We start from the raw sequence: 21,629 nt of genomic DNA, 5'->3' as shown, positions 1-21,629 counted from the left end.
TACAGCCTTGAGCAATCTGGTAAAAAGTCTGTGAGTAAAAGATGTCCCAGCCCATGGCAGAGAGTTTGACTAGGTGACCTTTAAGAGATCCCTTCCAACGCAAACTTTTTAGTAATTCTACAGGAATTATACCTTTCCTTGTGTTTAGTCAGAATTTCCCGTTTTTTATTTTGTGCGTTCTGCCTCCTGTCTTTTTGTTACATGTTACTGAGAAGAGCCTGGCCTCTACATCCTTATTTTCTGCCATTAATTATTGATACTCGTTAACAAGATCCTACTGAAACCTTTCTTCTCCTGGGAAATACTCCCAACTCTCAGTCTTTCCTAGTTTAACAGATGCTGCAATCCTTGAATCATGTTAGCGGTCCTTCACTGTGCTCTCTCCAATACATTCTTGCCTCTTGTGCTGTGGAGCCTAGCACAGGGAGCAGCACTCCAGATATCTCACCAGTGCTGAATATAAGGGAAGGATCAACCCCACAAATCTGCTTGCTGGTGGTCGTCTTCCTAATACAGTCCAGAAAGCTGTTGACCTTCTTAGTTGTAAGGGTATCTTGCTGGCCCTTGTTGCAGATTGATTTGTGAGAACCAAAGGGACAGAGTTAGTTTTTTAGTCTGTAAATCAAGTCCTGATCAAGTAGTCTGATCTCATTCTTGATTTGAAACTACAACATACCTATATTTCAAACGTATGCTTTATTTCTTATTCAAATGTTTAAATTCCACAACCAACCTTTGGACACTTTATTTTTCCACCTAACTGAGCCAAAATCTTTTCATCCATCTGGAACCTTACTGAGTTCTATCAGCTGTGGGGCATTTGTTTGTTTGGTTTTTTCCTTCCAATTTATTGATGTATGAGTTGAATTGGGAAATGCAGAAGACACAATGGTCTAGTGTCATATTATATAGCCTCTGTGCCCCATGCCCTCTATGATTATTCATATTCCAATCATGCAAAGATTTATTAATCAATAATTAATTTAGCTTTTTAAAAATGTCTCTATTAAATTTCCATCAGTATTTATCCTTTCCAATATGTGAAAATGGTCAGACTGGAAAACATATAGTTATTTGGGCCATTGGTTTTACCTTATTAAACCAGACATACAGTGACAGTTTCTTACTGGTCTTTTGAGATCCTCAGTTATTGAAACAGATTATTAATGGTCTAGAGACCTCATTAGCTGAGCTTTTTCCAATTAATGCTTGTAAATTATGTATAACTTGTGATTTTAAAAGTGCAACTTTATTAGCTCCTGTTTAAGTTCTGCCTAATATCTGCTTGGATGAAAAGTATTTTTTCCCTTCAATCACCACTTACTTATTTCCCAAACTTAAACTAGGTTTTACTGAAAAACTTTACTCCTCTATGTTAGCAGCTTTATTATTTACATCTCATGGGAATACCTAAGAAGCAACCAAAGATTCATTGAGCCCTGAATAGTCTATATGGACTTCAGGGAATTAAAAAAAGATAAGAAGGGAAAAAAACCACTAGTCACTGTCATGGTTTAAGCACAGCTGGCAAGTAATCACTAAACAACTACTCTCTTAAAATTACATTAAATTATAAAGTTAAATCTACTTACTCCATGTAACAGAAAATTGAGTTTTGAAAGAGGAAGTTATAGAAAGGAAAACCAGGAGAAGTGCACAATTTAAATACAGTAGAGTCATCTCAGGAAACACCCATGGGAAGGCAAGGAAGCTGTGACATTACTAGTATTCCCCAGGATTTGGGATGTCAAATATTAACTAAGACTAAGGAGTGATGTCCTAGTGTTTTTAGAACTACAACTGTTTTACTAGAGGAGCAGAATTCATTTGATTGAGAAAATTGAAATTTTGGTTGAATTCATAGGTTATAATTAAGGTAGTCCTGGTATATTATGTTGTTATTATATTTTAAGAGTTCCATATTGCTAGAGTTTCATACCTCCTTGGTGGTTCTTATAGGCAGCTCCTCTAGGCACTGACTCGTCCTTGTCCTTGCAGCAGCCAACTGACTCCAGTTCCCCTCAACCAACCAATCCACTCTCTTATAACACTCTTCTTATTGGCTACAGGTGTGGCCTGTTAAAATGAGGCCTGCTCCTAATCTTGTACAATTAACCCAGCTGCAACTCTTTAGGGGGTAAGATTACTTTCTATAGTACCTTCACCCACCTATATTCTAACCCCCTACAATATTAAACGTAGCTCTGGTCTTGGGGTGGTTTGCTGTGCTCCCTGAGGATCATGTACTATTTCTGAGAAAAACTGTGTCAGCTACATTGTGGACCTTTTCCTGACTGCAAGGCAATGCAATCATGAATATTTGAATACTCAACTGGATGACTGGATGTCTTAGAAAGTGTAATTGTGTGAGCTGAAGTTGTCTGCAACAAGCTTCACTTGTTACTTTCCCAGGTGATTTGGTTTAGGGATACTTTCATAGAGGCATCCAAGGAACAGTTCTGGGCCCACTCTGTAGTCAACAACTGTACTATTTAAGCAAAAAGTAGGGTGAGATTCTTTTCCAGATTCATAACAAAATTTAAAAGGATTTACTGAGTTGCCAGTTATATTACTGGAGCCCTATAATCGCCCACTTGATCCATTAATAGAAGATAAAAAGTTGCTAAATTAAAATGGCAGTGTGTCAATTAAATGTATTTTACTTCCTCAAGTTCTGGATTCTCCTTCCAGGTAAGAAATATGAAATCCTGTTATCTGAACAGATAATCTTGGGACAATGTATTTCAAGCAGGCCCAGAAAGTCTGAAGATTTGTCTTTAGTTTTAAAGTCTCTGGAAATCAGATAAATGCAACAAACTTGTTTCTTTCAGTTGCTTACAGGGCTGTCAAATCTACGAAATTGTATATAAACTGAGTTATCATTATGAGCAACCCTAACTTTAAAAACTATCTGTCTATCTGTGGAAATATAGATTTATTGGATTCATGTGAAGATATCAGTGAGACATTTCTCTATGGAAGAAATTTAACTGAACTTTCTCAATAAAACTGCTGAGATTTTGTTTCAAGGAATGTTTTCCTAATACTTTATACGCAAAACTGCAGTAGAACATAATTCTAGTCCAAATTTATTTTTTCCAATCTGACAGCTGAAAGGTAAAGGTTGAAAATGTCTCATTTGAAAAGTCTGCTATGAGGACATAGATTAAAGAGAGCCTCTCATTTATCCCAACAGGATGGCCTTAACCTTTTTATTCCAGACATTAACAGTGGCAGAAAATGAAGTTATAAAAGACTGAATGCAAAAGAAAAACAATAAAATATAAAAAAAGAACACCTACACTGGAGAATACTGTGAAAAGTTAATAATGTATTGTCAAATTCTTCTCTAAGCTAAAATGGAGCGCTCAGTGCACTACAAAGTTTCAAGTTTCATGTGAACTAAATGTAGGAGTTTTAGGAATTAGGGATCTCATGAGAGGATAATATTCTTGCCAGTGCTTGACTGTATTTTTAAAAAATTTTAATGACTCTACTATTAACTATAGGCCCCTGAATGTAATGAATCACTTGGAAATGTGATGGAGCTATATAAGTAAGAAATTATTCCAGTATTTACAACAATTGCATCTCAAATATAACCACAGCATGTAAAATTTCTGTGAATAACTAATCTCTACAACAAAATTCATCACAGGAGCATTTGATGGTCATCAGAATCAATGGAATTTCACTGATGATAATTTATATATTAAAAGACAGAAGAAAGACATTTGCCATTTTCAGCAAGATTATGTTGTGTGGATTTTTCTTTTATTCTTCCCCCTGCAACATTTATATCTGAGTGTTTCTAAGACTAGTGTCCTGCAACAGATGCTGCCAGCAATACTGAATACTTTCAATTAGTAGTTCTCTACTTCTCTGGTAGCTAAGCAACTGACCTGTGGTGAAGAATACATAATGATCTTGTGCATATCCACCTTAGAGTATCAGGGAGAGCTAGACTTCAAAACATGGGTTTGTTCTCCCATATTGATGACTTTGGCTTAGCCTTCTGTGAATTATAAAGTGTATTTACTCTGTGCTTAATGTAAATAGGTCAAAAACATAAATAAGAAGCTGTGTACGTATGTGGCTTTGTTTCCCCATTCAGTGAAATTACCATGCTGTTAGCAAGCAAACATACAGAACTCTATAAAATTAGGGTAAATAAGGATTTGATGTCATCAATATACAATCATAATTAACTACATAACAATATTTTTGACTTTCCTTTTTAACAATTTGGAGTAATATGGTCTTGTTAATAAGGCAGTGTTTACTGAATGGGAATTTGAGAAAAAACAGCAGCTGGCACGGATTTAATCCACATAAAAGAGAGGCTCCTAGTTGTCAGGGGGATGGTAGCAGGAGAAAAATAGCTGAGAAAAATAACCTTATCCTTTGTAAAGCCTTCCAGTACATTGAGTCTGTACCTCAGAGTTGGCCAGGACTTACTAGAATCCCAGATTCTAGAAAATGCCTGAGCAGTTTTCTCCCCTCAGCTTTGTTTGATCAGAGGACTTGCTTATTCAGGTCCAATGAAATTTTCACACTCTTAATCCATTTATTTATCACCTATGGGAGACTGAACAATGCAAGAAGAATTGGGAGGGTCTTACATATAAAGAAAACCACAGAAAGTCTTTAAAAACCCTGGCCAAAAAAACTCAAAAAAAAATCCAAAAGAAGCAGAATAAAACCATTATATATTACTGGGAAAACATTGCAGTGGTCTAATTAGACCAGATAGAAAACATAAGAACACTTTGGCCAACAGAGGTAATCCAAGTTTTGTGAAAACATGAAATTTTAAAGGTGAAGCTAGTTGTCAAAAATCAGTCTGGCTCAGCAGTCAATTTTGCAGAGCTTTGAAGAGTGTTTGGGTCAAAGTGTTTGGGTTTTGGTTTAGGTCAAAACATTCTTCAAGATAAAGAGCATGTTACACTAACTGAAATTATTTGGAAAGTTCTCTAAGATGTTTGTATCAGTCATGAAAAGTATTCACCTTTCATATAGTGTTTCAGCAGCTCTCCTTTTTCAGTCAGCTCAAGTCTCCAGGGAGATTTTAGGAATTGTAATCTGCTGTAAAATTAATTTGAAGGGAAGAGAAAATGTGTGTTGTCAGAAAGACTGGAGAAACTATTTACCTAATGGAAATCTGGGAGAATGTCTGCAATAGTTCATGCTTCAGATTAGCTGTATTTATATTTCTTTTGGAATAACTTTTTTTTTTTTTTTAAAATCACAATTATCCTACCAGTCATTAAAATACCCTAATAATGACAGCTATAAGTTTGTAGTGAGTTGATCCTGGCTGGACATCTGCTACCCAACAAAGCTGCACTGTCACTCCACTGCTCAGCTGTACAGGGTAGAAAATATAGAACTAAAGGTTTGCAGGTTGAGGCAAGGACAGGAAGAGAGCACTCACACAATTATAGTTACAGGCAAAATAGACTCAACTTGAGGAAATTAGTTTCAATTACTGCCAATCAAATCAGAGTAGAACAACAAGAAATAAAATCAAATCTTAGAAACCCTTGAACCCACCCTTCCCTTCTCCCCAGGCTCAACTTCACTCCCAATTTCTCTATGTCCTCCCCGCCAGTGGCACAGCAAAGATGGGCAATGGGGATGTGATCAGTTCATCACACTTTTTCTCTGTGTCTCCTTCTTCCTCAGTGTAAGGACTACTCAAACTCTTCTCCTTCTCAGTGAAGGAACTGAGAGATGGAGAAGCCAGTGTGGGTTCCTATCTCTATGGGTCCTGCCAGGACCCTGCTTCCCACTGGGTCACAGCCTCCCTCGGGCATCCACCTGACCTGCTCTGACACGGGGTCCTGCTCACAGAAGACATCACTGTAGCTCCCCCCAAAAAACAAACCAACCTTGCTTAACATTTATTTATTGAAACACACACTATCTGTAAAGTCTTCTTACTGTATGCTACAATTGCAATTTCCTACGGAGGGTGTCAAAACTTTGTTTGACTTTTCAAGGTGTATATGTTCAGAGCTATAATGTAATTTACTAGCTTTACCTAAGTTTGCAAAAAAATACAGCATGTACTGAAATTAAAAAAATAAACCAGAAAACAATCAAACAAGCAAAATAAAACTGTTTATTAATGATATTGTCTTTTTACAAATAAAATATATTCAGCCCATTAGGTGAATAAAATGTCCTCAGGAACTGTCAATGTCAAACTGTATATGTCAATAGCTTGGTAAGATTTTAAAGCCTCTACAGAAACCAGAAAACAACAGCGTTTTCCTTGGCTTGGCTCTGAGACAGCCTTGATTATCATTTTTGCATCACAACATCTTTACAGATAGTTACTGTACAATTGAAATAAAATATCTGTTGTCATGTACTGTCTTTTAATATTTGTGGATATCAGAATCTACAAACCCACAAAAAAACCCCAGTGTAACTAAGTACTCAAATTCAATAATTAAAAAAAATGAAATAAATTCAAAAGTCAGACAGTCTAAGATGGCTTTCACTATACAGTTAAATAAAAATCTCAAGTTCCTCTCTGCAAAAGCAATCTGAAGTTATATGGGCTTGTAAAAATATTGAATTATTAAAATAAATCATCTGAAAAATTATTTTCTAAAGCAAGTAATTTTCTATATCTTAAAGCAGAGTATTTAATTTGAGAACAATGATATAAAAAACTTCTAAAAGATAGATAGATCTGGATTCTATTTCAGTCTGGGACTGAGAGTCCCTCTGTGATGTGAGGAGAATAGAGGAGAATAAATAAATCATGTGGTCTCCCTTAACAACTGTAGCTTACTGCATTGGTCTCATACTTTTTCAACAGTGATGGATATAGGATATGTTAAATAAAAAAAAAAAAAAAAAAAGGGGTGGTAAGGGTACCTCGACTGCTCCTACTGCTCCTGCCTTAAACAGAGAAGAATTTTTCCTTTCTGTGAAGGAAAGTGTTACCTTGTTGAAAGAACTTTGTCTGACTCCTGGAAGTCTTTGAAGTGTGATGGTGGAAGAGGAACAAAGTGGAACAAGTACTATGATAGAGTGAAGGACTTTTTTAAAAAAAAGAAAAAAGGAGAGAGGAAAAAAATCAGTAGCCAGTTAGGGGAAGAAGAGTGGAGAAGAAAAGCAGATAGAAAAATAGTCTGTATATGTATAATTGCAAGTAGAATGCAAAGGATCCTATATCCTATATAAAATCTCATTTAAAATTATATACCGCTTTAATAAATTTTGTTCTCATTTTTGCTTTGAGTACTTCTAATTTTGGGGCTCATATTTTGGTATTTTATTAAGTATGAAGAACATAATTAATGCAATTCTGCCACATGTCACAGGCACTGTGAACGCTATCAGCCTGTTTCCTCCAGAATGGATGTTTAGCCAGAAGGATGTGGCCGTCTGCCTTACAGTGTGCAGATCCCTTCCTTTCTCCACCTGCTCTGACCATGACAGGTGTCACAGTGTTTCTCAGGGTTGTGCTGTTGAATAGTAAACCATGGTAGTACTCTATGCTACATCATATTATAGCACCTTAGAAGAATGATCTGTTCAGTAGTCATTCAGAGGTTGGGAATGAAGAACCTAAAACAAAAAATGCCTTCCCAATTTGATACACATTTTCCTAAATTTAAACCAAGTTACGGGGAAAGTAGTGGCTAATAGACATTTCTGATTCATGAGGATGTTGGAGTTGAACATGTCTATTGTTGGCTCAGGATGACAATTTTTTCCAACAGACTTATACACCAGGAGCAATCACAGATCAGCAGTGCTAGATGAGCTGCAGGAGGAAGTTGCAATCAGAGGAAAGGGAAAATTTGGATTAGAGCTACATTAGCTATAAAAATAATGTTCTTACATGTCTACATAATATACATATAATATATATAATATAATATAATATAATAAATATACATGTCTACATAATGGGTTGGAATGAACCATACATACATCTCCATTCACAAATACATCCAGATGTGATGACAACTTCCAGAGAATAAGAAACTATCTGTAAAAGTCATTATTGTGAATTTCAAAGTGCTTTCTTAAAAAGTTATGATATTAAACAGAATTTTTTAGAGTCTCCTGCTTGGTTACTGCAACAGCATCCCTCAAAGTCTTAAACTTCACTTCCCATTCATTACCACTTCAAGGTGGTTTTGTTCTTGTGATGTCTGAGTGTTTGTCATGGTTTAAGTCCAAGCAGTAAGCAAGCCCCAAGAAGCTGCTCACTCACTACCCCACTATCAAGATTGGGCTGGGTGAATTGGAGGGGTAAAAGCTGGAAAAATGAAAAAGCTGGGTAGAGTCAAAGACAATTTAATAGCAAAAGCAAAAGCAGCACACACAAACAAAGGAGAACAAGGAATTAATTCACTACTTCCTATGGACACGAAGGTGGTCAGCCATCTCTGGGAGAACAGGGCCCCATCACATGTAATGGTGACTTGGGAAGACAAACACCAACACTCCAGACATCCCCCTCTTCCTCTTTCCCACCAACTTATGTGCTGAGCATGATGCCACATGGTCTGGAATACCCCTTTGGTCAGTTGAGGCCACCTCTCCTGGCTGTGACAGGCTGCTCTTCCAACCTCCCATGTACCTCCAACTTCCCCCCAGCATGGCCGTACAAGAAGCAGAAAAGGGCTCGTCTCTGGGTAAGACATGCTCAGCAATAACTAATTCCATTTTGTGTTCTACACAAATCCAAAACACAGCCCCACACTAGCTGCTGAAGAAAGTAAACCCCACCTCAGCCCAAACCAGCACATTAATTCATTATTTTTAATTGCTCCTGCAAGACTGTATTATTACATATGCTTATAAGAAACCTTGTTTTCAGAGTATGAAGAAATCAAGAAAGGAAGTATGAACTATTTGTTGCAGGTAAGTGCAGGAGCAGTGGTTTAGATATTCTGTATACGGGCCAGCTCAAGATAGGTCTGTAATATATAAATGACAGCAGTACTTTTAAAGTCTGTAGAAGGAAGAAAATTAAAAGCTTCCTCCTGAAGAAGGATAAGATGAATTCTGAATATGGTCTCACAAATATTCTGTTTCCAGAAAGCTGCCTGTGTCTCCAGAAAGGGTATTCTGCTCAGAGAGCAATCCTTTCAAAGAAGATATTGATTTCACAATCTTATGCAGTATCCCAACTACTTTTGCTGCATGAACCAGATAGCAAAATCTCTTGAGTTCTATGGCAGACATAAAAGTGGTGTCTCTACATGGAATAAATATATTGCTACACATTATTTATTTCCTTGTATTAAACCTTTTTCTGGCTTTAAAAGAGTTTTCAAGGTATTTGATACATGAGGTCTTAATTTCCCTTCACCTAAAATAGGAGTACTAGCAGTGGAGTATCCAGCAGTCTGTATAAATCAGGCAGCTGCAGGAAGTTGCTGTGTTGCCTGTTACTGTGAGACCCTGTCATTACTGTTAATGGAAAAATTTCTAGACCAGGAACTTGTTTGGTGTTGTGATGTTGTTTTGTTTTTGGTGTGAGGAATTGTTTCGTAGATGTGAATGATGTGATTGAACTTTGTGAAGATTGTGTGATGAATGTGGATTTTTCTGACAAATTTTAAATATGTGATTCACAGAGGCAAGGTGTGGAATAGTGTTTGCACCTCAAGGTGTTGGTAGCAGGGAGCTAGAGGAGTGGCTTCTGAAAGAAACTGCCAGAAGGTTCCCTTACATTTGACAGAGCCAGTGCCAGCCATCTCCAAGGCAGACCCACTGCTGGCCAAGGCAGAGTCCAATGGCAACTTTGGGTGTAACAGTCAAAAAGAGGGTGGGGATGGGAGGTAAATGGTGTATGGACAACTTCAGCCAGAGAGATGAGTGAGAATGTGTGAGAGAAACAACTCTGCTGGCACCCAGGGGAGTAAAGGAGGAGGAGGAGGAGGAGGAGCTCCAGGAACCAGAGATTCCCCTGCAGCCCATGGTGCAGCCCATGGTGAGGCAGGTTGTGTCTCTGCACCTCATGGAGCCCCAGGAGGAAGCAGAGATCCACCTGCAGCCTGTGGAGAACCCCATGTCAGACTGGGTGGATCTGTCCAAAGGAAGATGTAACTGTGAGAAGCCCAAGCTGGATCAGGTCCCTTGTAGGGCCATGTGGCCCCATGGAGAGAGGAGCCCATGGTGGAGCATGTTTGCTGGCAGGACTTGTGACTCTGTGGGAAACCCACTGATGGAACTGCTCCTGGACTGCATCCTGTGGAAGGGACCCATGCTGGAGCAGTTTGTGAAGAATTGAAGCCTGTGGGTAGGACTCCTGTTGGAGAAGTTTGTGAAGGAGTCCTTCTTCTGAGGAGAAAGCAGTGACAATGTGTGTTGAACTGACAACAACATTCCCCATCTGCCTGCACTGCTGTTGAGAAAGAGGTAGAGAATTTAGAAATTTGAGCCTGGAAAGAAGGGAGGGGTGGGGGAGAGATGTTTTTGAAGATTTGTTTTTAGTTCTCATTAGCTTTGTCTGATTTCATTTGCACTAAATCAAACTAATTTCCCCACACTGAAACTGTTTTACCTGTGACAAATATTTGCAAGTGATCATTTCTGTTCTTATCTCATGAACCTTTCCTAATATTTCCTCTCCCTCTGTCCAGCAGAGGAGGGGACTGAGAGGATGGTTTTTTGGGCACTTGTTGTTCAGCCAGGGTCAACCCACCAGAACCCTGCTCCTTCATACTATATGATCCAGGGGAAAGGATATCTCAGTATCAATCAATCATTGGCAATCACCTCAACTGAAAATGTCTCTAGGGGATAGTATGTGGCATAGACATGTTTTATTTACATTTACACAATTATTAACTTATATTTTATGTTCAAAAATATAACTTTTGCTTTTCAGTAGATTTGGGAAATTTCCAAAAATATAATAAGGACCAAATTATTTTCAAACTTAATACATTAGGTGACCATGCAGATATCTCATTATCTAGAACAGTCAGATATTTCATTAGGTTTTTGTGTTTAATTTTAAGCTATTTTTATTTACTAATGCTAAAATATGTAATTGTGGAGCTGAAACACAGTGGACTAATTATTATTATTGTTATTATTGTTTTTTGTTATATTTTCATGTGTATCATGGTAAAGTCGGTTATATATTACCTACTATGAAAGCAAACTATTTTATATGCAGATTTAAGGTAATGGGCATTCAGCTTTAAAAAAATGGTTCTGATACCCTGTAGCTTCTCAATAATAGTATGCTCTTACAATACAACAGAAAAGGATGGATTATAGGTTTTTCAATTTGCATCAAGCATATTAATTGCAGAGTAGGATTTCCACATAAAATATCAATGTACTGGAACAAACTGTTAATGTACCAGAATATGAACACTTACATTCATTTCTTGAGATTTAAAAGCAATCTTCTTTTTCATATATCTGAAAAGTATTTTTTTTAAAGTCTGCTAATGAGAACATCGTAACCAATGTTTTCTGAAAACCTTAATTAGCTTAAGTGTTAATAGTGATTTCCTAGCCATTGTACTGGCAAACAGTACAACAAGCTATTAAGGAAAGAAAATAATTTACAGGGTATGGAAAAACTTTAATGCAGTTTTTAAGAAATGTGTCATGGAAGATCAACTTTATGTTGGATTAGAAGAGAAGCATTGAATTCAAGTTTACTTGTTTGGGGTTGATTTTTGTTGCTCTGGATTTTGTGTGTTTTGGTTGGTTGTTTTTTTTTCCCCCTTGGAGAAGATATTCCTAGACTAATAAAAATGTACTTGGAAATTAAGTTCTGCTGGGAATTTGCAAAGAGTTTTTAATGATACAGAATAGCAAATGTATAGTTTATGTATCATCTAATTTGTTTGAATTGCACACAAAGAATCCAAGAAAATTGTTTTCATAGGTAATAATAGTACTAAAAATTTTGTTGTATAAAAGGAAAACAATTCTTTAAGAGCAGGTAAGTAAAGAGTCATGATTCTTAACAGTACAAAAGGGGTTGTTTACAACCATTATCTTGTTATTAATACACCTGGGCAAGTACATATCTTCTCAGTCACTTTCAAATACTAGACTATAGCTGCTTAAAAAGATGCAAATTAATTCCTTCTTTGTTTATGCAGTTTTGTTTTATGACTGCTCTGTTTCACACTACTAATCTTTAATGGGCCTTCAATTTCTTTTTCCTTTTGCCTTAAAACAGCAAATGAATGCAGGTCCTTCCTTTTAAATCCAGACAGAAAGAGAAAAAATATTTAAGTTTTCATGCCACAGCTGCAGGCTTTGAATTATCCCACTAGGGAAGAGTGGAAATACCACCCACATAATCCAACAAGTGGTTTGATTCATTTTGTGTCTGAAGCAATCGTTGTGGTCTTACAAAGCTGAAATGAGTTTCCTTTGCAATCTTCACAGGATAAAAAAATGAAAATATCTTCCTTACAGGCTCAAAGCAAGATCCCACTTTTTAATTTATTTTTACTCCTATTTATCATTTTTTATTTTTCTTAGTTTCTCACTACTTTGCAACTGCCTTACTTTACATATAATGGAATTGAATATGAGACAGGATATAAAGGAGAGCCAAGCAATCTCTTCCCAGGCCTATCAATCCCAGCTGAACTTGTGACAAGTGCTTTGGTTAGTGTCTGAGAACCAGATATAAGGGACTTTGCAGAGCTTGTTTTTAAGGATCCTATTTGTTCCAGGACAGTTAGAAAACCTTCCTGTCTCACAGACATGAGGAGTTAGTTGCCATCTGTTTAACATCCCAGAAGAAGCCATTGCCTAGGGTTCTCTCTAAATATGCAGGACTCCACTCAGTATGCATAGGCACTATGTAGCTTCCTACAGATCATCAATAGTGAATAATGAAGAGAGAGAGATTAAGTTGTGCCTTTTAGGTTCTTTACTCAAGGCTGTAGGGAGGTTTTTTCCTCTTGGGATCCTAATGCTTGAATTTTAGCTTGGAGAACTTTAAAGTGCTCTGGATATATGTGTGTATGTATACATATATATATATATATTTTAATTTTTTTTTTTTAGATGAGCTGGATAAAAGATTTAAAAGTTCAGCTACTGACAGATGAAATGATGACTGCAGTAAAAGTTAGCTGGTTGCAGTTCTGTCCAGAAACAGTCCTTTAGTCCTTTCTATTGCCTCAAAATATTCATACATTTGCTGTCCATTCCTTCATACAGTGATGTAGTATTTATTAGGACAAGAGGACAGAAGGAAGGACAGAAGGCAAAGGGGGAAGGGGGGAAAGAAAGAAAGGAAAGAAAGAAAGGAAAGAAAGGAAGAAAGGAAGAAAGGAAGAAAGAAAGAAAGAAAGAAAGAAAGAAAGAAAGAAAGAAAGAAAGAAAGAAAGAAAAAGAAAGGAAGAAAGGAAGAAAGGAAGAAAGGAAGAAAGGAAGGAAGAAAGGAAGGAAGAAAGAAAGGAAGGAAGAAAGAAAGGAAGAGAGAAGAAAGAAAGAAAGAAAGAAAGAAAGAAAGAAAGAAAGAAAGAAAGAAAGAAAGAAAGAAAGAAAGAAAGAAAGAAAGAAAGAAAGAGAGAAGAAAGAAAGAAAGAAAGAAAGAAAGAAGAAAGGAAGAAAAAGAAAGAAAGAAAGAAAGAAAGAAAGAAAGAAAGAAAGAAAGAAAGAAAGAAAGAAAGAAAGAAAGAAAGAAAGAAAGAAAGAAAGAAAGAAAGAAAGAAAGAAAGAAAGAAAGAAAGAAAGAAAGAAAGAAAGAAAGAAAGAGAGAAAGAAAGCTGGTTGGTTTGAATTCTTGCTTGATGAGAGTGGAATTAAATAGATGTTTTTATCAGATGGACTAGCTGATTTTTGTAGGTCCCTTCCAACCTGGACTATTTTATTCCATCTCTCCAGTGGATATCATGGACATGAGATTAGTGCTTCTGATGTACATGAAGTAGAAATTGCTGTTGAATGTTTAAGGTGTGTGAGCAGGTTCACTTTGAAAACACTTTCCAGATCAAAACTCTCAGCTGAGTTGGATCCCTGCATGAATGATTTCAGGATCCTGACTAAGCTTTGGGCTGGGTGGTGTAGTAATCTTCTCAGTTCTGTCAAGAACTTGTAAGGATGTGGAAAAGCTCATCTCTTAATCTGATTTCAGAAGTCTTCATCATAAAAGGCTTATACATTTCAGATGCAAGTAAAGATTTGAACTAAAGAATATAATTTAATTTTAATTTCATTTTACTTTTAAATAGTAAAAAAATCTAATATTTCAATAATTTATTACTGTAATTTTTCTCTACATTGAAACAGATTTAAATTCAAGTTATATTAAATACCTTTCTACATATTTCATCACATCTCTATGTGCTTAAATTCATGTGTGTTTCAGATCTAAAACCTTGATAAATGCTTATTCTAGTGACAGCAGAAATATGGCTCAGAATTCAGTGAACTCACACAAATTTTGCTGAGACCAGTGAAGTTCTAAAGAGATATGGGCAGTATTTAATAGCTTTAGACATATGTAATGAACTTGTAGTCATCATTGTTTTAAGATTCTATCAAAAAAGATAAAAATGAAAAAAATACATGTCAGCTTACCACTTTTTAGTTTACTCATAAATCATAGCCTTAGCTGTATTTTGTTATGTATATTTAGGAGCTGTAATCTCTGAAAAGCTTGCCAGGCCTTGCCTGTGAACTCACACTAATAGGCATCCTAAACAGAAAAGGAACCTGAATACAGGGGAAATAACTGTTCTGAGAGCTCTGGCATGGTCCTCGTTGCCAGGGAAACCTCTTCTTTGTCTCTACGTGTTCAGAATGGCTGCCTCATTAGACACTGAACCTGATCATCACACTGCACTAGCAGGAGAAAAAAAATAAGGAAGAGGAGATGCTAAGAGTTCCACAAATCTTTAAGAAAATGCCAAGAATAGGGGTAATCTTAAATAAATCTATGTGTAGCTATTATCATAATTATGTTCTGTAAGGGTAAATCTGTCCAGGCTGCTTCTTTCCACATTTATTTGCAGGTGGAGGTGAGCAATTCCAGATTTTCTTTTACTGAATAAAAAGAGGAAAAAGGAAAAAGAAAAAAAGAATGTCAACACAAACTGGTGAATTGCATATTTTATCTAAAAAATGTCTTACTTTTAAATATTGAAAAACATCAATTTAATAAGGTCATTCTGCTTATTTAACTGCCTGAGACATCGTTTCAGCATTTCTATAGCAGATTTTATTCATGGAGTCAGAAGCATAAAATGTCAGGGAAAAACCTGTATAGGTGCATTTATTACTCTGATCATAAAGAGGAGTGGTGAAAAAATAATAAAACTTGAAAATATATAGTGACAGGAGAGTTACTTTATGTTTACTACTAAGTTTTAATCAAGATACTAAAAACAGCACCACATAAACTTCTGAAGTGCAGAACTGGATGCAGTTTCAAGGCATTACTCATTGGCAATAAAACTATGAACCCAAGGTCCCTCAGGAGCTCAGCTCCTGACCTTGGCTGATGAGAGAAGCCGTTGAAAACAGAGCCAGAGCTTAACCTCCACCCTCTGTGGTTTATAAATATCAACATAGGAAAGGGATTTTAAAGTCATCATCCCAACAAGTCTGTTCTCTCAAAAGAAAAATGAAATCCAAATCACAGGTGAAATAGTTAAGGAATGCCTGACTTTACTCTTATTTATGAAGAGAGAAAGTGACCCAGCTAGACCTTTTTTCCCTTATTTTTCCTTGACTGGGCCAGATGTTTAACTAAGTTGTTAGGTTCAAAAACAAGAGAGAGCCTGACCAGGTGGTCTGGGATTAACTGGTAGCTTTCCAAGAGCATAAAGAAATTATATGAACTAGATTTACATGTACCTGGAGCAATTTTCCTTCTTAGTAAGTGATAAGCTATGCTGAATCTCTGACGTTGCCTAAGTAACAGTATTCAAATTAATATATTTTCTTTTTTTAAAGAATGCCTTTTATCTAACAAACATTTCAGGGATTTTTTTTCCCTCCTCTGGGATAATATTGCTGAAAGAGGACTTGCAGACTGCAGTTAGAAGAAAAGAGGAAAGAAATGGCTGAATGTAATCGCCTGTCCACTACATGGCAAGGACACAGTTCCTCTCCTTGTAAAGTAGTTCTTTTCAGTTCCATGTGAAATGTTTCCAAAATTCAATGAGAGTTGAGTCATTAATGAGAAATAATTTCTCCAATTGGAAACTTGAGGCAGAGAAAGCTGTTCTGGAGTGCTCCTGTAACCACCAGAGTTCTTTCCTTCCTTTATTTTAAACAGTTTCACATAGAGAGGAACTAGAAGAAGATATTTAAAGTTAATATACAAGGCAAGAAGAAGTAGCAGGAATGGTACTAGAATATTACTTGAAGTGGGTCTGATGTGTGGGTGTGAATTAAGTGTTCTTTGCACCACTAATTTAATAAATTTTGGTAAATACAGAGAAAGTAAATGATTCATCTTGGCTTCGCTTTTGAGCAAATACACACAAGGATACCAAGGGTTGAAAAAGAATATTAAAAAACATGGCCCAAATCTTAATGCATCAATGTGTGAGCCTACATGTCTGTGAGAAAAGGTAATTAATGAAAAAATACAGTTATAGCTAGGTAGTAATTATAATCACTCTATTTTATTATGATACTGAAGCAGGCTGGAAATTCTAGGAGCTGCATTTCTAAGTCCTATTTATGTTATGAGCACCAGGTTTTCTTCTTGAATTAGTTTCCATTGACATAGTTCTTGTTCTATTAACAGACCCAAAATGCAAAGTCTTGTGTCTCTTCATTATTGAAGGTGAGTTTAGAAAAAATGCTGAAGAGATTTCATTAACCTAAGGATCTCTCAATGCAGAAAGCAGAAAATATTTGAGAAAAAAATTGTTTACTTTTCAGTCCCAAATACTTTACAGATATATATATATATATATATATATATATATATATATATATGTATACTTTCATTCACAAAAGCACAAAAAAAAAAGAGGAAAAAAAGGAAGAGAAGCGCAAATGCAACTTTTGATCCAGTTTTCTAAAAGTTCTACAAAATATGTACTTAGCAGTGTGTCAATTTTTTTTTCCAATATACCAGACTATATAAGGTACCAAATAGTTCATACTCTGTTTTATATACACCATTGTGAGAACTAAGGAAAGAGTGTTGTCAAAGTTTAATCCCTTAAAATATTACACATCCAGTATGCATGATGGTGATGGGTGCACAGTCACCACCAGCATCAAAGCAGAAACTTCTGAAACTAGAAATATAAGCACTTCTAGTTGGACCATGAAGGAAAAAGGGGACCTGTACAGACTGCAAAAACCCTTTAGAAGTTTCTTGACAATAGTCCTTAAGTTATCGCTGAGTCCACAAACTGATGCTTGCACATACAAGTCAGCCTTTCAATAAAAAACACAAAATAAGTAAGCAGAAGGGTTGCACCTTTGAGAGTGACTTAAATCACATACAGATGGTATATTATAGATACCAAATATCCTCATAAGATCCTTGTTCCCATGGTGCAGCATGCATCTTACTCTCTGATCTCAGCATACGTCAAAGCCCACTGTAAGAAGGAAAGCAGCAGATCAGCTTCATCTTTATCCCATTATTTTTCACATTACAGCATGCACCCCTAAGTAACCAACTAGCAACACTAAATGGGAGCAATGATGCAATTCCTAGGTCTTGCACAAGGCACATGCAGGAAAAGGAATGAGATTGTTTGTTTAAGGGCTATAAGAAGTGACACAGAAGAAAGACACAGGTCTCTTACCTTAGCTGGTGTTATAAGAACATCGTGAGTTCTTGTTTGTGTTTCTTTTGTCTCTTGAAAACCCAACTTTAGAGGCATATGCACATCTTCTTGCTAAGGTACCTGAATTAACAGACACAGTGATGGGAATCTAAAAGTTTGTATTTTATTCCAGTGTGAAAATTGCAGTCTGTTGTCTCTCTTCTCTATGTCTCTTTTTTGTGAGTATAAGCAACAAAATTAGTTTCTTAAAGTTGGAAAGGTAAATCAGATATATAAACTAGAAATCTGCCTGCCAAATGCTTCTTATTCTACCAGAGCCCCAAGATAACACCCCCCGGATACATGGAATGCAATTTCACTTTTAAAAGGAAGTATTCTAAGCAGTCAATTTATATTTTTAAACACCATACTGTCACTGCAAAATGAAAATCACTGGTGACTCTAACAAAAATTTGGTACTGGCAGAGCTACAAAAATAATCTTTCTAAGTCTTGGGACATAGTGTTTATGTAGTCTAACAGCTCTTGTCTCAGCATAACATATATTAAAAATCTAGAACACACTTCAAGGATTATTTTTAGTTTTTTTTTTCCTGGCTCAATGGTTTTGCCTTTGAAATTATCTCTGAAACAATAGTATTGCATGCATACTTGTGCCTGTTATCCCAGGTATACTCAAGAATATTCGAAAGGATTAAAAAAGATACTTGCCCTTCTGGGTTAAATGTTTTTTAGCTTTACTTGCATTGACATTGCAGGTTGCAGAAAGCCAAAAATTAAATAACAAAAAAAGAAATGAACCTGTTGGTAGCAACCTACCGTTTTCAGTCTTATTTCCAATCACACCGAGACAGAAAGTAGCCCTGACAATTCTGTGACTGCTCCAGCCCATTGTAAACAGGAGGTGGCAGTTCTAGTCTTTGATCCAATATGCTGCAGTGTTATAAAATGGCAGTAACTATAGCTAGGGAAGACAGTTCCACAATATGCAAGCTAAATAGCTTTTCCAAGGCTAGCCAGAGCTGCTTCCCCTTTATTCCCTTTTTGCAGAAAGCTAAAATGTGTCACACAGAGAGAGAAAAAAAAGAATAAAATAGAGCAGCCTTCTGACAGCTCAGAATTGGTACTGTGATAGAGACTCTAGAGCTAACTACACTGCATCCAAGGCTTTTTAATTTTCTTTTCCTTTTTTTTCTTTTTGTTTTGAGTGTGCAAACACGTAAAGATAGTCTTTATAGGGCTTTTGTGGAAAAAAAAAATCCTCTCTATTCATCTTGCGCTCTGTCTCATGCATTAGTTTCAAAATAATTTTTATCTCGGAAAATACTTTTATTCTAAAATACTAAAATTCCACTCAAAAGTAGATCAATAATACCCCTCCCCCGATATACGACAGGTGAAATCTAGTGGGAATGGCTCTAAAATCCAGTTCAGCCTATTCAACAGGCCACTTTTTTTAAATTTCTGATGCCTTTCTGAAACACTGCTGAATTGCTGAGAAGACATTGCTTTATCATTAAAGCAACTTCAGGATGAAGCCTCCTCTGTTGGCTCTAGTTATGGAAAGGAGAGCTTTAACCTGCATGTTATAAAGCCCTATGACAGTAAAGACCAAGGGCAAAGTAGAGCCATTGCAAAGTCTTTCACCATAGAAAGAAAATAGCAGAGCAAGGGAGATAAAAGGGTGTGAAGGATGCAGTCTGACATCTAAGAGAAACTATACGAGCAAGCATTGTACTTATTGCCTTTTAACCCAGCTCAGTGTCTGATCATGACAAATACCAGGAATCACAGCAGAAATATATTACACAGCCATATTGAGAATTTTATAGAATGCCTGGAAGCTAGGTGGAGGTGAGAACTACTGAAAACACCTGACATTCAGAATCATGCAGAGTAGCACATATCTGCAAGGGGCCAGTTTTTGGGAAATTGTTTAATGTAATTACAAAACAACACGCTTTCTTAGGAAGAATCGTGGGATGCTTCATTTTGATCAAGTAATTTTTGTCTTTGTGCTATTCCACCTACATCATTTCTGTAAGTAACTTCTCTGAATAGAACAACTTCTGTATACTGTGGTGCGTGAAACTAGGACATAATGTCATGGCCATAGATAACAAAATACCCTACTCTTCCCATCATGTTGTCCAGTGGGAACTCCTGTAGTCAGAGATTCAGCAGTGTACATTAATCTTCACAGTGTTGTACAAGACATCACAAACTCAATTCCCTTGCATCCTCACAATGGAGTATGTTCCACTGTAGAAAGGTAAGACGTGAGTCTGATGTTGTTAATCAGACAGACACATACTCTGACATGTTTCACAACAGGAAGAGAATACAGATCATGACTTGTAGCTATGGAAAACAATAAGAGTGTTAAGGGCAGTACTGAACTAAGGAAGAAATCTGGTTATAATTGTAAAAGTGTTGTAGAGGCAGGAAAGCAGTACAGTAGTACATATCATTCTGCCAGGATCCTTCTGAGAGATTTAGGAAGCATTTAAGGGATTTACACACAATGAAATTCACTTTAATTACTGTGTATCAGCTGAGCAATGGTAGCAGTCTCCAAGAGTGCCATATGGCAAAATTCAGGTCTGCAACACTGCTTACCCTTCTTTACATTCCAACTTAGCTCTGTTTAATGACATCACATTTACTGAGCACTAGAGGAGCACAGTTGAAGAGGTCAGTGGTTCTTTTGATGAATAGTACCTTAGGCTGTGTTGAACTACATTTCATTGGAGTATTTCCTTAAAAAAGTATTAAGGCAGGGTAAAATCAGCGCTGCATAACCTAATTAGAGGGGACATCCATCAAACCAAACTTCTCACACAGAAGATCCCATGGTAAGAACTACGAGGCTGTGAGAAGACTCACAGATGTTCTGGGTATAAAACGAAAAAAAATAGAGTATGACACAGGTTCTTAAATCTCTGTTCTAGGCAGAGGTATGTGCTTTCCTGTCGGCTACAAAGATCAATCTATTTAAGGTTTTAATTTTATTACATTAAGACATTTTTGTAATCTCCTTTATCCATGAAAAATAAGATCAACCCTCAGCTGCACCACTCACAAGGAGCAGTGTTACTTGTTCATATGAAAGAGATTTGGAGCCAGAACTTGAATTTAATTTCCCTATGTATATGCAAAACCCACATATGCTGGAGCAATTTGAGAGTTTTTTCCTAGTGATTCCACTGAAAATTGTATCACTTTTGCATATTTATCTCAAATTTCCTGGGACTAGAATCTCCATGAATCTCTGTGTTGCATATCCCTGACAAATGCTTGAAGAGCAACCTACAGAGTTAGTCTTTTTTTCTCTCCTCTCTCCCACACTAATATTCTTGCATGGAATAAGCACAGCTCTATCTCTGAGAATCCTTCATCTTAGATCAGTTAGCACAAGTCTAGTGGTAGTTATGACAGCTGTGTAGACTTGTAGATGTCCCCTGAGAGAGGAAGAAAGATGAAAACATGGAAACTGAGGCAGACAGAGAGCAATGTGGCAGTTCAGACACTGAAAAGTAATGTGGTATTGATACCTCTCTCAGAAATAAGATTTATAAACCTCTTGTTGAAGTTCAGCTATGTAAACTGTCCTGATAGTTTCAATGAGACTACTGATGAAAAAACTAAAGTGTGTGGTTTGATACCTCCAATAAGAAACAGATTACAACATATAAACTTCACTAGATTTTAAAAATATTTGAAAAAAGCTTAAAAAGAAATACAAAGACTTAAACACACAAACAAATTGCTAGAGCTAAAAAGCCATTCTGTGTCAGTTGAGACACTGTAACTCTTCATAAAAATTCTCTTTCATCACAGAAGTGAATAAATCAAATTATTGCAATTTTGCAAGAGCAGAAGCCCACACATTGAC

The 21,629-nt window shown here is 36.4% G+C and overlaps 2 long non-coding RNA genes across 7 annotated transcripts in view; one reads left to right on the top strand and one right to left on the bottom strand.

Annotated features, from left to right (window-relative positions):
- Positions 1-21,629, top strand: part of LOC143694367 (uncharacterized) — a 144,660-nt gene that overhangs the window by 29,151 nt on the left and 93,880 nt on the right. For 2 of the 3 annotated variants that reach the window (XR_013182823.1, XR_013182822.1), the window contains exon 1: positions 17,554-17,777. The exons of the other annotated variant lie outside the window; for it this stretch is intronic. This is a non-coding gene — a long non-coding RNA (uncharacterized LOC143694367). Of the gene's footprint in view, positions 1-17,553; positions 17,778-21,629 lie in introns of those variants that run through there. 3 annotated transcript variants of the gene reach the window in all.
- On the bottom strand, positions 14,154-19,437 carry LOC129122050 (uncharacterized). 4 transcript variants are annotated; one of them, XR_013182819.1, is made up of 4 exons: positions 18,554-19,437; positions 17,754-17,855; positions 17,420-17,543; positions 14,154-15,018 (listed from the first exon to the last, which is right to left on the bottom strand). It is a non-coding gene; the product is annotated as an uncharacterized LOC129122050 (long non-coding RNA). The 4 variants fall into 4 exon arrangements; XR_013182821.1 differs by having other exon boundaries at positions 17,466-17,543; positions 18,554-19,434; XR_008534496.2 differs by having other exon boundaries at positions 17,446-17,543; positions 18,554-19,433.

This window comes from Agelaius phoeniceus, chromosome 6 (assembly GCF_051311805.1).
Source record: "Agelaius phoeniceus isolate bAgePho1 chromosome 6, bAgePho1.hap1, whole genome shotgun sequence".
NCBI lineage: Eukaryota > Metazoa > Chordata > Aves > Passeriformes > Icteridae > Agelaius > Agelaius phoeniceus.
The sequence above is the reverse complement of the archived record's forward strand: the minus strand, read 5'-3'. Positions and strand labels throughout refer to the sequence as shown.